A 17,687-nucleotide genomic window follows, 5' to 3' on the forward strand; every position below is an offset into this window, starting at 1 on the left:
TTAGGGCTATCATATATATGTTAGATCCCAACAATGTTGGTGAATCATAGCTTGTTGACTACATTGGTGGAGCATTTCCATTCAAAGACAAATAGCTTCCACCTACCACAGGGAGAGATGACTGTCACCCCTAAGGACATTTACAAGATTCTATGCATATCCTTCTAGGAGCTGAGGGTAGTGTATGACACAATGCCAAGAGCAGGTACAGAGGAATTGTGAGCCATCTTCTAGCGAGAGTTGGCTATAGGGTGAGCCATCACATGGGACGAGCTTGTCCATACATATGGCCCTAATCATATATTAGCTTTAGTATTGGCTATCTTCATTAGTTGTTTCTTAGTACTAGATAGAGGGTAGCATTTGTTGGAGTGTGGTTGGGGTGTGATGTTGCACAAGATGCTAGATGCTCTTGAGAGATTTGGGTGGGGACAGTGCATGCTCGCCCATATGTTCCATGAGATGCACAAGATCGTCTACTATGAGTAGAAGAGTATGGCTGCCAGAGTCTATGTTTTATAGATCTGGGCATGCGAGCACCTATCAATCATTAGACCAATTTTTGAGGATGCATGGGAGCCCATGGAGCCATATATTTGTAGATATAGGGGTCATCTTACCTAGATAGGTATGGGGAAGATTGAGCACTGGAGGACATGTCTCGATGACCTAGTATCCATTGTATGGCAGCCTTGGAGAGAGATTGAGGACTGGGATGATGCTCCTTAGGAGCTAAGCTAGATATTTGCATTGTGACTATTGATAGGCCGAGCTGCTTAGATTATTGAGAGATTTCCTATTACTTGTATATGATGACAGTATAGGTGACAACAAGACATCTCTCAAGAGTATTTCTCATATACTCAGTTAGCCAAAGATCTAGAGTGGGGGTGGTCAGTGAGGTTTGACCTAGGGAGGTTTATGATCAATGTGTACAACCTAGTTGCGACATAGTGGGACTATCTACCAGTTATAGTAGATGTTGGGATGATGCCTGCCTACCAAGCATATTTTTTTAGCCATCCCTTTTCACAGTTCACAGACCCATTAGGGATGGCAACTCTCAGACCGTAAGATGGACTAGCACAAAAACCACCACAGGGGCTAGCAGAGTAGGTGAGACACCAGGTGAGGTGGGTACAAATTCCCCCTTGACATATGGGGTTAGATCTAGGTGTTGGTGACAGTGGGACATAGTAGGGTCGGTGGCAAAGATTATGGACAAAGGAGTAGGCATCGACTGAGTAACAAGCCAAGCAGTTAGATGAGGAGCTGTAGGACCATCTTGCTATTGGGCCCCAAGATGTGTTGAGGAGGGTTAGAGAGAAGATTCAACAGGCTTCTTGGCAGCTAGGTGAGTTTCAGATATAGATGGCCATATGTGACACTTGGATAGCTAAGTGTGACTGCGAGATCCTTAGGCTACGGGAGTAGTTACAAGTAGTTGGGTGAAGGGTAGAGCAACTATAGGACAAGGTTTGATTATAGGTGGCCTAAGCAGTCTATTACTTTGTAGCTTACTCTATCGTGGTGCTTGATGAGGCTCAATAGGTGCCCTGATTCTCACAGTATGTTTGAGATTCAGGAGGTGCATGCTCACTAGCTAGGCCAGATATGTCACCACCTCCTCCTCCTCCTCCTTCAGGAGGTGAGGGTGTTGGGGAGAGCTAGACTTTATTTTTGTCTCCAAGTTTTTGATTTGGCTATGTATTGATTCGTGTGCCAACACCATTTTGTATCATTTTTTACTGACAATGTTCAAGTAGTGCTCATTTTTTGTATTGACATATTCTTTGATATTCACACACACACACACACACACACACACACACACACACACACACACACACATATATGAGATTTTGAGTTGAGTATCCTATGTACATGTCATTTTCATTGTCTATCTTTTAATTTGATGTACATGAGATGTTTATGTTGTGATTATGAGATGTAGTCATTGATGTAATGTATGGATGCATAGTTGATTTGATTTGTAAATGTAGTATAGATGAAATGAATTATGGACTTATGAATGAAATGCACATGTGAATGGACTGACACCTCAAGTAGTGTTTCATATTTTTTCTTGACAATGACAGGTATCCCATTGAGGAGCACAAGAGGACGAACCAAAGAACCAAATGCTTGTGTAGTCATGATGAATCATGATACTTTGAAGAGACCAACAATCCCTCATCATGAAAGATGAAAGTAGATTTGCAATCAAATCATGTGCTTAGCTAAGTGAGATGTACAATGCCAACCTATCCTAGATGCAACCTTAAACTAGATGCAACCCTAGGTCTAGTTACCAAGCTTCGACAATTATCATCACTAAGTGTATAGTGAAACCCTATATGTCATACAATTCCAACTAGCATTGCAATCATGGGAATACGAATAGGACATTTGTTCTAGTTTTTTAGGGATGAAATGTAACCATTTGAGGCACAAGAAGTCAGAATGACCAGAACATTTGTCCCTTTTAATGTAGCAAGTTTACATAAAAATTAGAGCATAAATGCTAGGATGACCAAAATGTTTCTTACATGCAGACACACCAGACATACAATAGATCTATCTTATATTAAGTATTTAGTATGTATTTTGTCTACAATGAACCTTGCATTTGTAACCTGAGATAGAAGTGTGCTAGATATACTCACAGTGACCCATACATTGACTTAGCAGGATGAGTATCAGTATTTACTATAGCATGAAGAGTTGACTTCAACAAGCAAGGAGAACAACCAACATTAATGATGTATCCATATAAAAAGGAGTCGAGGTACACATGGCCATCCAATATGAGATGGAGGCTCTTATAGTGGACACTCCTCTTGTATGGATGCTTTAAATTATTGGAATTAAACCACAAATAGAAAGCAAAGAAAAGATCATGCCCCCAGTCATTGCTTCCCTAGTAAAAAATGACATCATCAAGATGAAGTGAAAGTGAAATAAACAAATAAAATGCTCAACATATCCAAACAACTATATCATTTTGAGTTTTTGTGTTATAGGATTGATGTCAAGTGCCAATCTCCAAAACATGGATGAAAGAAATCTCTCAGTAGGGTGACAATAGTAGATAGACATAGTCAAGATGAAAGAATTATCATCAGGGTGATGCCAGTAGATAGATGCAATTAGGATGACTGGTGACTAAAGTCAAAGAGGAATCTTCAATGTGAAGAACTTGAGTAGAACTAAGTGACAATAGACAAACACAACTATAACAACTAGTTACTGTCGCAAAAGAGATTCTATAAAGAGAATCTCAACAAAGAGTGACACTAGTGATAGTAGACATACACAGTTTGAAAAACTAATGGCTGTCGCGAAAGAGATTCTATGAGGAGAATCTCAACAAAGAGTGACACTAGCGATAGTAGACAGACATATCTAGAACAATTGGTGACTATCACAAAAGAGATTCTATGAGGAAAACCTCAACAAAGAGTGGCACTAGCAATAGTAGGTAGACATAGTTAGAACAACTTGTGACTATTGCAAAAGAGATTCTATGAGGAGAATCTCAACAAAGAGTGACACTAGCGATAGTAGGCAGATGTAGTTAGAAAAATTGGTGACTATCATGAAAGAGATTCTATGAAGAGAATCTCAATAAAGAGTGACACTAGTGATAGTAGATAGATGTAGTTAGAACAACTGGTGACTATCGTGAAAGAGATTCTATGAGGAGAATCTCAACAAAGAGTGACACTAGCAACAGTAGGCAAACATAGTTAGAACAACTAGTGACTATCACAAAAGAGATTCTATGAGGAGAATCTCAACATAGAGTGACACTAGTGATAATAGGTAGGTGCAGTTAGAAAAATTGGTGACTATCACGAAAGAGATTCTATGACACTAAAGGGTGGTGCCCCCTAGTTATGACAAGATTCAATCTATGGATACATGAGCGAAAACCAAGAAGTGGAAGTAGGAAAGCAACTGTATAGAAAGCCAAAAGATGTGCTACAACATGGAGCATTGGGAACAAGAGGCACCTGTTTACCAGGTTTTCACTTTCTTGGTAGAACTTTCTTTTTTTGCTACCATGATGCCTATTTCTAGGTCTTCATTAATGGAACTTTTCTTTGTTTTTCAATTTTTTTGGTATTACCAAGGTGCCTATTGCTAGATTTTCACTAAGATAATAGATTTTTTTTAGGACTTTTTTGCAATTTTTAGATTTTTTTCAGGACATTTAAATATATACAAGGAGCTTTTGAGCTTAGATTAGATGTAGAAGTGCTTTAGGTGGAGAGTGTTGATAGGCTCCTTGAGCACCTCTCCCTTAGCTGTAGAAAGCTGGTAGGCACCAGATCCAAACACTGCAATGACTATGTAAGGACCAAGCTATTTTGTTTCAAACTTCCTTTTTTGGACCCGTTGTTGTTGATTCTTAGGATTTTCTCTTAGGAAAAGATCACCTAGTTGGAAGTCATGTGGCTTAACTTTCTTATTGTAGCTTTTAGACATTCACTGCTAATAAGCTCAAAGATGATTGCACACTAATCTAATAGTACTAGTTCTTGAGGCTAAGATATTCTATAATCTTCATCTGTAATGAGGCCTTTCATGGAAATTCTCAGAGTAGTAATCTCAACGTCTATTGGAAGCACATCATCTACTCCATAAACCAAAGCAAAGGGCATTGTACCCATTGGAGTTATGATACTTGTTCTATATGCCCATAGAGCTAGATTAATCTAAAGGTGCCAGTCCCTTCTAGATTTACTAACTGTGTGAAGCAAGATCTTGAGGATTGCCTTGTTGGATGCCTTTGCTTGGCTATTACCCTGGAGGTAATATATAAAAGACCAATATTGCATGATCTTGAATCTTTTGCATAGCTCCTTGAGGTCTTTATTTTTAAATTGTCCTCCATTGTCAGTAATAATGGAGGAAGGTACACCATACCTGCATATGATGTAGTTTGTGATAAACAATGCTACAATTTTTCCATTTTCTATTGAGAGAGGTATTGCCTCTACCCACTTCATGAAGTAGTCTATAGTGGTAATAATGAACTTATGTCCATTAGAAGAGGACAGGTGAATCTGACAAACAAGATTGAAGGCCCATTGTTGGAATGGCCACAATGTGATAAATGGAATTAGCTCCCTGGCTAGAGCATGAATTAGATTCCCATGGAGCTAGCATTGTTTACAGAACTTGGCATATTTGATTACCTCTTGCTCCATATTTGGCCAATAGTAACCAGCTCTACTAGGTTTGTGAGCTAATGTCAAGCCATTTGAGTGGGACCAACGAATGCCCTCATGATCATCAATAAATGCCCGTTTGGACTCTTCAGACTCTACGCACCTAAGGAGTATTTCATTGAGACCTCTCCTAAAAAAGTCATCAGTAATAATGACATACCATGAAGAATTATAGATAAGGTGACACTTTTTATTCTAGGTTAGACCATCTGGAATGATTTGGTCACACAGATAGGAGTATATATGATGGTAGTGGGATGAATGTTATCCTACAATAGAATAGATCATTATAGAATTAGGGGTATCATAGGTAGGGTAGAGTAATGTTTCCACTAGGAGCTCATGTCAGAGATCATTTTCTAGCATTTGTAGCAAGGAAGCCAAAGTAGCCATGGCATCAGCAACTTTATTGTCTGCTCGAGGAATTTGCTAAAAAGTGATGTGAGTAAAGTATTTCTTCATATCATTAACCATGCATTTGTAAGGAATTAATTTCTCATCCTTTGTCTGATACACATCATTAATCTAGTTGATTATGAGCTGAGAGTTCCCAAAGATATTTAACTGATCCACTCTCCATTTAGCCACAATCTTCATGTCATTAATCAAAGTCTTGTATTTTGCAATATTATTTGTACAAGGAAACATAATCTTGTATGCTTTAGGTAGTGAATATCTCTGTGGTTTTACGAAGAGTTACCCAACACCGAATCCCTATTGTGTGAAGGACCTGTCAAAGAACATTACCCATGTTTGGTGTGTGAGCATCATAATTGACTCATCTAGAAAATCAATGTTTAGTGGGAGAAGACTCTACATTGGTGCATCCGCTAGCTGATCAAGAATCGCTTGTCCCTTGATAGCCTTTTGTTTGACATACTAAATGTCAAACCCACTGAGTATCATGACCCACTTAGCCAATCTTCTTGTTAGAGCTACCTTACTGAGCAAGTACTTCAGTGCATCAATTTTAGCCACTAGTTGCATAGTGTGAGCAAGAATGTAGTGTCTCAACTTTTGGGAAGCAAAGAAAACCTCCAAGCAAGCTTTCTCAATGATACTGTAATTCATCTCATAAGAGATCAACATGTGACTCAAATAGTAAATAGCTCTTTCCTTGTTATTGTTGTCCTCTTGAGCTAATAAGATACCCAAAGATGTTTCAGTTTCTGAGATGTACAAAGTCAGAGGCTTCCCATAGATCAGAGGCATCAAGATTGGCAAAATAGCAAAATATTTTTTTTATCTATGTCAAGCTTTGCTCGCAATCCTGACTCTAGTTATATTTCACACCCTTATGTAGAATCCTTGTAAAAGGTTGTGATCTGTCCACCAGCTATGAGATGAACCTGTAAATAGATTGGATTCTTCCTTGTAAACCTCTCATCTAACTAATATTACAGGGTGGAGGCATATCCATGATTTCTTAAACTTTCTCTAGATCCACCTCGATTCCTTTTGCAGACACAATATATCCTAGTAGTTTCCCTCATGTGACACCAAATGCGCATTTCTTGGGATTAAACCTTAGACTAAATTTTTCCATGCGATCTAGGATAGGTCCCAAATCTTGAAGATGAGTATTACATTTTGCACTGTTGACCAAGGTATCATCCACATAGTCCTCCATGGTCTTATGCATCATGTCATGGAAAATTGTAGTAACTACCCTTTGATATGTAGCACCATCATTTTTCAAGCCAAATGGCATCACGTTCCCCATGCACAAGTAAAAGTAGTCTTTTCTTGATCTTCTGGTGTAATTTTGATCTAATTATAACTAGAAAAATCCATCCATGAGTGAGTACATCTCATACCTTGCTGTCATGTCCACAATCATATCAATGTTGGGAAGTGGAATATCATCCTTAGGACATGCTAAGTTGAGATCACAGAAGTCAGTACAAACTTTGATAGATTTTTTGTGGTTGGAGACTGGGACAATGTTGGATATCCATTTAGTGTAATCAATAGCATGGATGAATCTAGCTTTCAGAAGCTTCTCCAATTCAGCTTTGACGAGCAATGCAACATGAGGATGCATTTTTTGAAGTTTTTGTTTGACTAGTTTAATGCCTAGTGTGATGGAAAAATGATACATGTGAGATTAGGATATAGTCCTCGCATGTCAGTATATGTCCACGCAAAGTTTATCTTCTTCTCTTAGAAGAAGGCAATGAATTCCTCTTTTTCTTCTAGAGACAGTGACTGTGCTAGGTGTATCATGTGAGGATGCTCTTCTATGCCCAAGTTGATCGACTATGTTGGCTCTATCCACACTAAAGATCTCTCCTGAAAATGACTAGGAAGTGCATCAAATATCTCATTTGCAAGCACCTCAAAGAGGTTTTCACCCTTGGATACATCTTTTATTTTTACTTTTTAGGTTCCAACACAACCACAATGTGGTTGTCACTATTGAACCTTCTATTTTTTTTTCTTTTTGATTGTATGACTGAGATATTTGATGTCAACTTTAGTTATGTTGATGCTTTGTTCACTAGTGAAAGATGTTACTAGTTTGACAACATTTAAGTAGAAGGCAAGAGCATAGTCATTCTAGAATGTGGGGACTTCACTAGATGCATGAGAATTCTAGTCTATAAGCTTGAGATATGTGAGTGAAAGAGTAGTGGTAGGTTCAATTGCATTCATAATATAATTATTAAATGCTTGGACCAAAAATTTGATACCTAGAGAGACTTCATCCACAAGTGTGTTCGAATGCCTTTGAGCACTAACATCATCAATCAAAGACTCAAGGACACTGTTGGACCCATCCAACCTAAACCTAGATGCTTCACCTACTTAGAGTTGGTTTTCATAGACATGAATTTGTTCAATGTCTTTATCTATAGTTGCTTCTGAAAGGGAGTCAAATTCATATTCCTTAGAATCAATGCTACATGGCAACAACCTATAGAATTCCCAAATAGTGATAGGGACATACTCTCCTTCATCATCTAGGTTTTTACATAGGTACTCAACACTTAATGCCTAACTAGACTCTCCCTATTCTGAATCGACATGGTGTGGATCACTATTGTCCTCAGAAGAATCACTAGTACCATCCATAATGCTGACACATGGCACAAAGTCATCTGACTTAGCAATGAATTTAGCAAGATCATGAGGAATAGGATAAGGATAAGGATCCTCATCGTCAGTATTATCTTCTTGAGTGTTAGACTCAGCTTGTGACTCATTTCTAAATGAACTCTCAGGCTCTGGTATGAATTTTTTAATCCCTAAATGGAAGGGAACTTCTTAATGCCTAGACCAGATGTATCTCTATTTCTTAGAACTATTTCTTTGACAATATCAACTAGACCATTGTTATTGCATCTAATAGAATCAATTTCCTTATAGCCAAAGTGTTTCATGAGTCTAAGACTGGGGCCATATTTCTCAGGAGTGATCTCATGAGCTTGTTCTATGAGGTCAACTAGAGTCTCCTCTCTGTAAAGCCACACAACAATGGCTTTATTTTCACTTTCATCCTCTAAAAGGACTATAGTCTTGACAAAAGTACCATTATACTTGGTTTGAGGTATCAACACAAATGGCTTATTTGCCTCAAATGGCCTCCCATAATAATGGGGAGACTCAGGAAGAGATGTTAATGGCATCACTGGTTCGATGTGGTATTCACCCATGCTAGCTTCTTTTAGCTTGAATGACTACTCAATTTGCTTCAGCTTGTTATCATGATAATCAACAGATTCCTTATTAGCAGGTACAAAATTCTTAGCAACTTTCAGCATATTGCAGGTATAGCTAGTACTTGCAGGGATAGTGACTTTAGAGCCATGAAATGGGAATTTTATGCATTGATGGTATGTGGATGGCACAACATGCATCTCATGTATCCATGGCCTTCCAGCAGAATATTGTAAGCCAAGGGAATGTCAAGGACCTAAAAAGTGACACCTCTCTCTACAAGACTGATGTGGAGGGGTAACACCACAAGACCTAGAGACTTTTGCTCAACTTTGTCATATGCTTTGATAGTGATCTTGTGACAAGGATCAATAGAGTCCTCAGAATAATAATCATCTTGTCATAGAAGAGGATTCACACTAGAGAAGCACTAAGTTTCTTGACTCTCTCGTATGTTGTCTTTCAGAGGCTTCTAGGTTTCTGATTCACACTTGGTCATGACCTTCAAGTGGTGAAGAGCATAGTCCCCTATTCCTCTATCTTGCACCCTATGAAGTTCACAAGCCCTAAATAGACTATGGAAAGTAGAAAAAAGACACAATGTTTTATGTGGGCTATAAAATTGGTCTTTGAAAATCATATCTTTGGCAACGTCCTGCAAACACACAGTCAGTTCATGTTTGGAAAGTTTTTGTAAAAAGAATCTTCATCAAAATGTACTACAGAAAATGGTTATGTTGCAGAAAATCAAAAAATTGAAATAAAGATGCTTTAGAGACCACATGTTAATGAAAAGAAATGATAAACAACATTGAAAATCTGCATTTTAAATATGCTATTGCAAGATCTCATGCAAACTTTTACGTAGATCTGCACGAACTCTTATATAGACCTGTGCAAGAAAATGAGGTGTCATGCAAGAAACTGCACAATGGGGCACTCTTTCACATGAGAATGTGCAGAGAAGCAGGCGAAAGCTTCAAATCTTCACACAAAAATGAGATTTTTCACATAAAAATTTTGAAGTTTGTATGTACAAATATGATAGAATGACAAAAATATTAGAAAATATGTTAAATGAGGCCAAAAAACTTATTTTTCTCGACCCCATGGTGGGCACTAGAAATGTGTACATGAAATGTGGGCCTTAGATCCTCATAGACACTTTGACATGGTCTTTACTTGTGGAGTCATTGTGGAATAAACATGGAGTCATTTATCCAAGACACCTAACACAGCAATCTGTTGCCTTCTAACTAGAAGGATTTTGCCTATGTTCTCTCACATCGAGAAGTAGGCAACCAAACCATCTAGTATGAAGATTTTATGGAAAGTATGTAGTTATGCAGTTAATCTAAATGATATGCAATTTATTCTACTAAGCAATAAAATAAATTAAGCTAAATGTATGCATTTTTTTTTTATCTAAACGATGCTAAAATATCAAGTAAGCATGAAAGCTAGAATGAGTAATTAATTTGACAATAGTTCAATATGATTCAAATTTCCAACCTCTATAATAAGGAATTAGGAGTCTCTTAAATAGAATTTCTGAAATCCACCAATGGTCAAGATTAATCGGGATGAATGGTTGAGATTAGAAATGACATTCAATTAAAATGGAAAGTTTCCTTATGAAAAGGAAGTTAACTGATTTCTTTTTGAGTGGAATAAGAAATTAACTAATTTCTTTCCTTTTCTGATTTTAGTAAACTAAGAGTTTCCATTTCTGAACTAAAGAGAGAATATTGGAGAAGATATTTGATTTAAGAAAATTAAATATGACCTCATAATTGAGTATTCTAGATTGAATAATTAAATTCAACAATTAGAATAAGAATATTTAATTAAATCAAATATATTTAATTCCTTTGTACATTAGCTAAAGAAGTAATTTAATTTAATTAAAGTATAAACACTTATAATTATACTAAATTTAATCAATAGGTTTAATGTAGCTAATTTGAGTCAATACTTAGGAATTAAATAAAGAGTGTGATTAATGCAAATTAATGATTTTCTACATTTGATAGTTGGGTCGAGTAGAGATTATCAAAATCAAAATTGCCTAGTAAAATAGGACTTTAGGGTTGATCAAATAGACCAAAATTGGTTAACGTGACAATGAGCCAATTTTGGGGTATTACAGTGCTACCTACAATAGAGACTAGATTGGCAAAAAATAAAAAATAAAAGCTAAATTCAAATATAAAATAATATTACAAAATATTGCATGTATCTTTAAGTAGATATCATCCTTTGAGAAATGCTCAATATGATGATGTGATTCATTGATATATAAATTGCACTACCAATAATCTTTATCTATGTTAAATTTAATTGTAGTTAGTAGAACAATTAATTCCCAAGTATGTGGGATAAGTTAACATTAAGAAAGAGTAACTCACAAAGCATAGATAATTGATACTATTATTAATACAAAAGTAATTACCTCATAATATTGTTTGGATTTACAAATCTTAACACTCTTAAAAAATAAACATAATTAAACTCTTAATAAATAATTCAAATTTAATTTGTTTATACTCATATGATAGTGGAAGGTATTAATAGTGCACTATTTGTGACCTCGTCAATAAAAGTCTCAATATTTTTCTGCGAAGATCCTCCATTCTCCATAGCTTTCATAGCTAATGTCTTCCACTCCAAAGCTTTGTTTCTTAGTTTAGCTCCCTGTTTGGTTTCCATAACTTCAACAATTGATTTATGCACTTCGTCCCTCTCAACCAAACCATCTTGTCTCTTCTTCAATCTTATACCTGTCTTCCAGTGCTCTTCTATGTACATTGCATTAGTTGGTTGATTACTCCATTGAGGAAATGCTAGCATAGGTAATCCTGAACTAAGGCTCTCTAGTGTGGAATTCCATCCACAATGGGTCATGAACAATGCTACTGAAGTATGAGAAAGCACCATTTTTTGTGGACACCAAGGCACCACTAGTCCTTTCTCGCTAGTTTCCTCTAAGAATCCTTTTGGAAAATCTTGTGTTGTGCTATTTTCTTTATCGTCATCACTTGGGTGGATTACCCACAAGAAGGAATGACCACTAGCCTTTAGTCTGATGCTATTTCATGGATTTTCTCTTTAGAAAGGACAACCAAGCTACCAAAGGAAACATATATCAATGTTGACTTCCCTTTTGTCTTCAGCTAATTTATGCAATTTGTTGCTTTCCACAAATGTGCACTAACATCTGCATCTTTGGGATTGTTTCCCTCTAGAAAAGATGATGGAACTAGAGGACACACTGTTCTAATTCAAATGAGTCAGTCCATTGATTTTATTTATGCTGCTTCTAGTTCAGCGAAAGAGTTTTCAATATCTATGTGGCTTGGGAAATGATATTGAATTGATCCAACACTGATTTTAATGTAGATGGGTTAGGATTTGAAGATTGAAGAAATGATGTTAGATCTGATGGGTGTAGTTGTGGGAGTCCAAATATAACTTCCACATTCATGCCATTCTCTGCTTGATCCTCTTCATTCACTAAACATAAACATTAAAAATGGTTAGTCAAAATATATTTGATAATAAATATAATTTAAAAAATTATATTAATACTTATTGTTTTAATATTATTGATTACCTTCAATAATTTAATCTATTCAAAATTTCAATGGCTTATGTAAAAAGTTCGCACTTTGTAGTGTATATAGGAAAATAGAGAATAGAACAACAACAGTGATATAGGGAAAAGAACTTATGGTGTCCCATTTTTCACTGGAGTATACTAATATAGAGACAACTAATTTCAAGATCACATAAATATGCTAATAGCAATGACATCAGTCTAAAATTATTGTCAACTAACTAAAACTGATCAAATTTCAACCTAAACATTCTATGCATTTTTTATTAAGATATACTGGAAGAGTAGTCTTCAATGTTTTGAATATATTCATAACTTATAAACAGATTGTCGCAAAAGCAACAATAAGCTGTTGGACTATAGAAAACATTAGATCCCAACCACTCAGCTCAAGCATTTTAAGAATGTTAAACCTGTAGAGTCTTTTAAACCATAGAAAGATTAATCAGCCGTTGACTCCAAAGCAGTAGCGTAGTTAAAAATCTCAAAGTAAAATAAAAATTGAGACATCAATCATGGGAACAATAATTTTTGTTCAAAGCCAGATCATTTTTGAAATTAAAACCTATTTGAAAATGAATGATGGAAGTTATGCCTACATACCACCTCTTTTGTTATAATGGTAATAGATGGAGTAAACTGCAAAAGATTGTGTTCAAAACTATTGGAATATTTAATTATGTTGACGTGTATCCCTGGAGCCAAATGCCCACCTACCACTCCTGACGAACTCTAGAATAGTCATAAACATGAATGCGGTAGGTGAGTTTTGAAATAAGGAAAGAGAGGGAAATATATGACAAAAAAAATGTCTCACATTCATTCGACCAGTTAGAGTGTACTCAGCAGATCAAAAGTTTAGCAGAGCAGAGCAGAGAAGGAAGAAGAAGAAAGTGATCAGCGGATCCAATCTCTCCTGTTGCACATGATTCCCTGTTCACTCTGTAAGTTCGTTATTGTTGAATTTTTCCTGTTGAAATAGTGATTTTTGCAGGCACCATTGTATGTAGCCATTAGAGCTGCAAGTTTAAAGTTCATTGAAGTTTAAAGCATTACCAGTTTAGGGTTATTTTAAGATTTTCTAGTTGAAGCCGAATGCTCCTAGATTTTGTAATATTTTTAATCTAAGTTGAATAGAAAGAAAATAGGCATACTTGAGTCCATTGATTCCTCTTCTATTCATTGCATTTTGACAAGATTGTTTAGAAGCTTCAAGCATTTGCTCTCTAGTTTTAATGGTGAAAGCATTCACATTGAAATTCTTCTAAGGTATATTTATCTTCTAGTTTGAGCTGAGCTCGCTCGACATCCACTACTGCCGAGCTTTTCCCTTTGTGTGCCGAGCCTACACAGCTTCCTCTTGTGCCGAGCTAGCTCAGCACCTGTTGCCTATCACTTGGCACCTTCAAGTGCCGAGAAAAATGCCACTGGGCTCCTTAAGGTACCGAGAAAAATTGGCACTCGGCACCTTCATGTGTCAAGCAAATTTTTTGGTTTAGGTTTGTGAGTTTTAATTGACTTTTATATTTCTCACATGGTATCAGAGCTTTGAGGCCCCACATACTCAGTGAGTTAGGGCATTTATTTTCTTGAGATATTTGACATGGCAGTAGATACAAGAAAGATATGGTAGCAGCCGCCATCCTTTAATGGGCAAAATTATGATACATGGGCAAAGAAGATGAAAACCATAATGGTTGCAAATGATTTGTGGGAGTTTGTAGTTAATGGGTTCAACGATGTGACAGACCCAACTCAGTATGCTGCCCTCACAAATGCACAAAAGACTCATTTGAAAGAGTCAAGGAGGAAAGATGAAAAGGCATTAAGTTTGATTGAAGTAGCATTGACAGAGACAGTATTCCAAAAAATTGCAACAGCAAATTATGCAAAGGAAGCATGGGATATCCTTGAGATGAACTTCAAGGTGACTGATAAAGTTTGTATAGTAAAGCTATAGAATATAAGGAGGGAGTTTGAGAACCTTCAAATGAAAGAAAATGAATCAGTTGCAGATTTCAGTTCAAGGACCTTCAATGTGATTAATCAACTAAAATCAAATGGAGAAGACTATCAAGAGCAGAGGATAGTGGAAAATATATTGAGGAGTTTACCTAATAAATATGACAATTTGGTCATGACCATAGAAGAGGCAAAAGACCTCACTATTTTGACAATGGATGAGTTGATAGGCACTCTTCAAACCCATGAGCATAGGATCAACAAATATGCATCTTCTTCTTCTCAAGAGCAAGCATTCAAGGCTCAGTCAAATCCAAGAGGAAGGGGGAGAGGAAGAAATGGCTCAGGCAGAGGTCGAGGTAATGGAGAACAAATAAATGCTGAAGTAGAAAGCTCAGGAAGAGCAAATAGGGCAAGTAGCTCACAAAATACCTCAAGAGGAGGTAAGAAAAATTACAACTCAAATAAGAGTAATGTAGAATGCTACTACTATCATAAATATGGGCATTATGCAAGTGAATGCTGGAAGAAGCAAAATGATCAGTTAGGTCAAGCAAATGTGGCTGATGTGAACATGGAAAGTGGAAACAATGCCACTGCCTTCATCATGTGTAATGTTGGTGAAGAAGGAAGCCCTGAGGTTTGGTACCTCGATAGTAGATGTAGCAACCACGTGAGTGGTAATGAAACTTTGTTTTCATTCATTCACAAGCGTTTCAAATCTGAAATTAAAATGGGTAATAATGAAACCCTACCAGTAGTGGGTAAAGGATCTATTATGGTCGGCACCAAGCAAGGTGAGAAGAAGAAAATCCAAAATGTGTATTTTTCCCCTGGTATGAAGCAAAATTTGATGAGCATTGGTGAGCTCATTCAAAATGGATACAAAGTGTTGATGGAGAATGACATGTGTGTCATTCATGAAAAAGATGGGAGAAAAAACTTACTTGTAGTAGTTCAAATGACAAAGAACAGAATGTTTCCCTTGAGGATAGAGACATGTTTCTCATCTCAAGTTGGTGCTGCACCTCCCACACAATTAGCTCTAAGGAGTGTGATTGAAGACCCCTCACAGCTATGGCACCTCAGGTATGGTCATCTTGGCTATGCTGGTTTAAATTTGTTGTCAAATAAAAGAATGGTAGAAGGTTTTCCACGTATAAAAAATTCATGTGACAAGTGTGAGGCTTGTATTTTGGGTAAGCAACATAGGCTTCCCTTTAATTCTGAAAATTCTAGGAGGGCTAGATATCCATTAGAGTTAGTGCATACTGACCTAGTCGGTCCTATGCAAGTTACTTCCATTGGGGGGAGTTCTTATTTCATGAAATTTATTGATGATTTCAGTCATAGGACATGAGTTTATTTTTTGAAATCTAAATCTAAAGCATTTGATAAGTTTCTTGAGTTCAAAGCCTAGGCTAAAAAAGAATGTGAAGACTATATCAAGGTCCTAAGATCAGATAGAGGAGGGGAGTATACCTCTAATTCTTTTATAAATTTTTGCAAGAAACATGGTATAAAGAAAGAGTTCACAACCAGCTATACACTACAGTAGAATGGAGTGGCTGAAAGAAAGAACAGGACCATTGTTGAAATGGTAAGGAGCATGATGAAAGAGAAAGGTCTCCCAACTAAATTTTGGGGAGAGAGTATGGCAACAATGGTTTATCTAATTAATAGATGTCCTACAAAGGCAGTCCGTGATAGAATTTCACTGGAAGCATGGTCACGAGGAAGATGGACAGTTGAACACCTAAGGTTGTTTGGATGTGTTGCATATGCAAATGTGCCTAAAGAGAAAAGGTAAAAATTGGATAACAAAGGAGTGAAGTGCATCTTCACAGGGTATAGTTTAGAATCAAAGGCATACATATTGTATGACCCATTGAACAACAAGATGATCCTCTCAAGAGATGTGGAATTTCTTAAAAATCAGTCATGGTATGGACAAATTGATGAGTCACCAAGCACTTCTAGTAAAGTGCCAATTATGAGTGAAGAAGATACTGATGAATAGCAAGAAGAAGGACAAATAGAAGAAAAGGCAAGCAGCCTCAGTCATTGCCGAGCTCCTCTAGGCATGATCAAGTGTCAGTGCTGAGTAACATTGAAGACCAAGTTGGTCAGCAGAGCAACAACAGTGAAGATTCTGATCCCACACTCTCCTCCCTTTTACCAAGAAAGACCAAGAGTCTTAGGGAGATATATCAAGATGAAAGGTATGAATATTATGATGAGAGTGTTAATTTTGCATTATTTTCTCATAGTGATCCAATATATTTTGAAGAAGGTGTTAAGGAGAAGAAATGGTGTAAGGCCATGGATGAGGAGATAGATGCTATAGAAAGAAATGAGACATGGGAGCTAACTGATTTGCCTCCCAAGAAGCAAGTGATTAGAGTGAAATGGGTCTACAAGACCAAATACAATGCTAAAGGTAAAATTGATAAGCATAAGGCAAGGCTGGTAGTCAAGGGCTGTAAATAGCAGTATGACAGAGATTATGATGAGACATATGCCTCAGTTGCAAGAATGGAAACCGCGCATGCTGTCATAGCAATTGCAGCTCAACATAAATGGAAGGTATATCAAATGGATGTGAAGTCCGCCTTCTTAAATGGTGTATTGAAGAAAGAAGTATATGTGGAGCAGCCACTTGGTTATGAAGTTGCAGGTGAAGAACACAAAGTATATAGATTTAATAGAGCTCTTTATGGGCTCAAGCAAGCTCCAAGGGCATGGTATAGTAAGATTGACTCATATTTGATGAGCAATGACTTTAGCAAAAGAAATGGTGAGCCTACTCTCTACATTAAGGCAACAAATGAAAATGTGTTTATTGTTGTTTTGTATGTAGATGATTTGATTTTTATTGGTAATTACAATGCTCTAATTGGTGAGTTAAAAGAGGCCATGAAAAATGAATTTGAAATGACATACCTAGGTCTCTTGAAATACTTTTGAGGCATAAAAGTAAAACAAATTCATGATGGCATCTTCCTCTCTCAAGAAAAGTATGTAGGGCAGATCTTAGAGAGATTTAAAATACATAATAGTAAGGCAACCCCAACACCAATAGTAGTAGGTCTGAAGTTGAGCAAGGAAGACTCTAGCAAGAGAGTGGATCCAACACTATACAAGAGTATGGTTGGAAGTTTAATGTATTTGATTGCAACTCAGCTAGACCTAATGCATGTAGTAAGTTTGAT

At 36.7% G+C, this 17,687-nt stretch overlaps 1 pseudogene; it reads right to left on the reverse strand.

The window, feature by feature from the left end:
* Positions 1–17,687, reverse strand: part of LOC149555976 (UDP-glycosyltransferase 74E1-like) — a 36,424-nt pseudogene that overhangs the window by 16,809 nt on the left and 1,928 nt on the right.

The sequence above is a fragment of the Cupressus sempervirens genome, chromosome 5 (assembly GCF_028749045.1).
Source record: "Cupressus sempervirens isolate cs-2001-9-10 chromosome 5, ASM2874904v1, whole genome shotgun sequence".
Classification (NCBI taxonomy): Eukaryota; Viridiplantae; Streptophyta; class Pinopsida; order Cupressales; family Cupressaceae; genus Cupressus; species Cupressus sempervirens.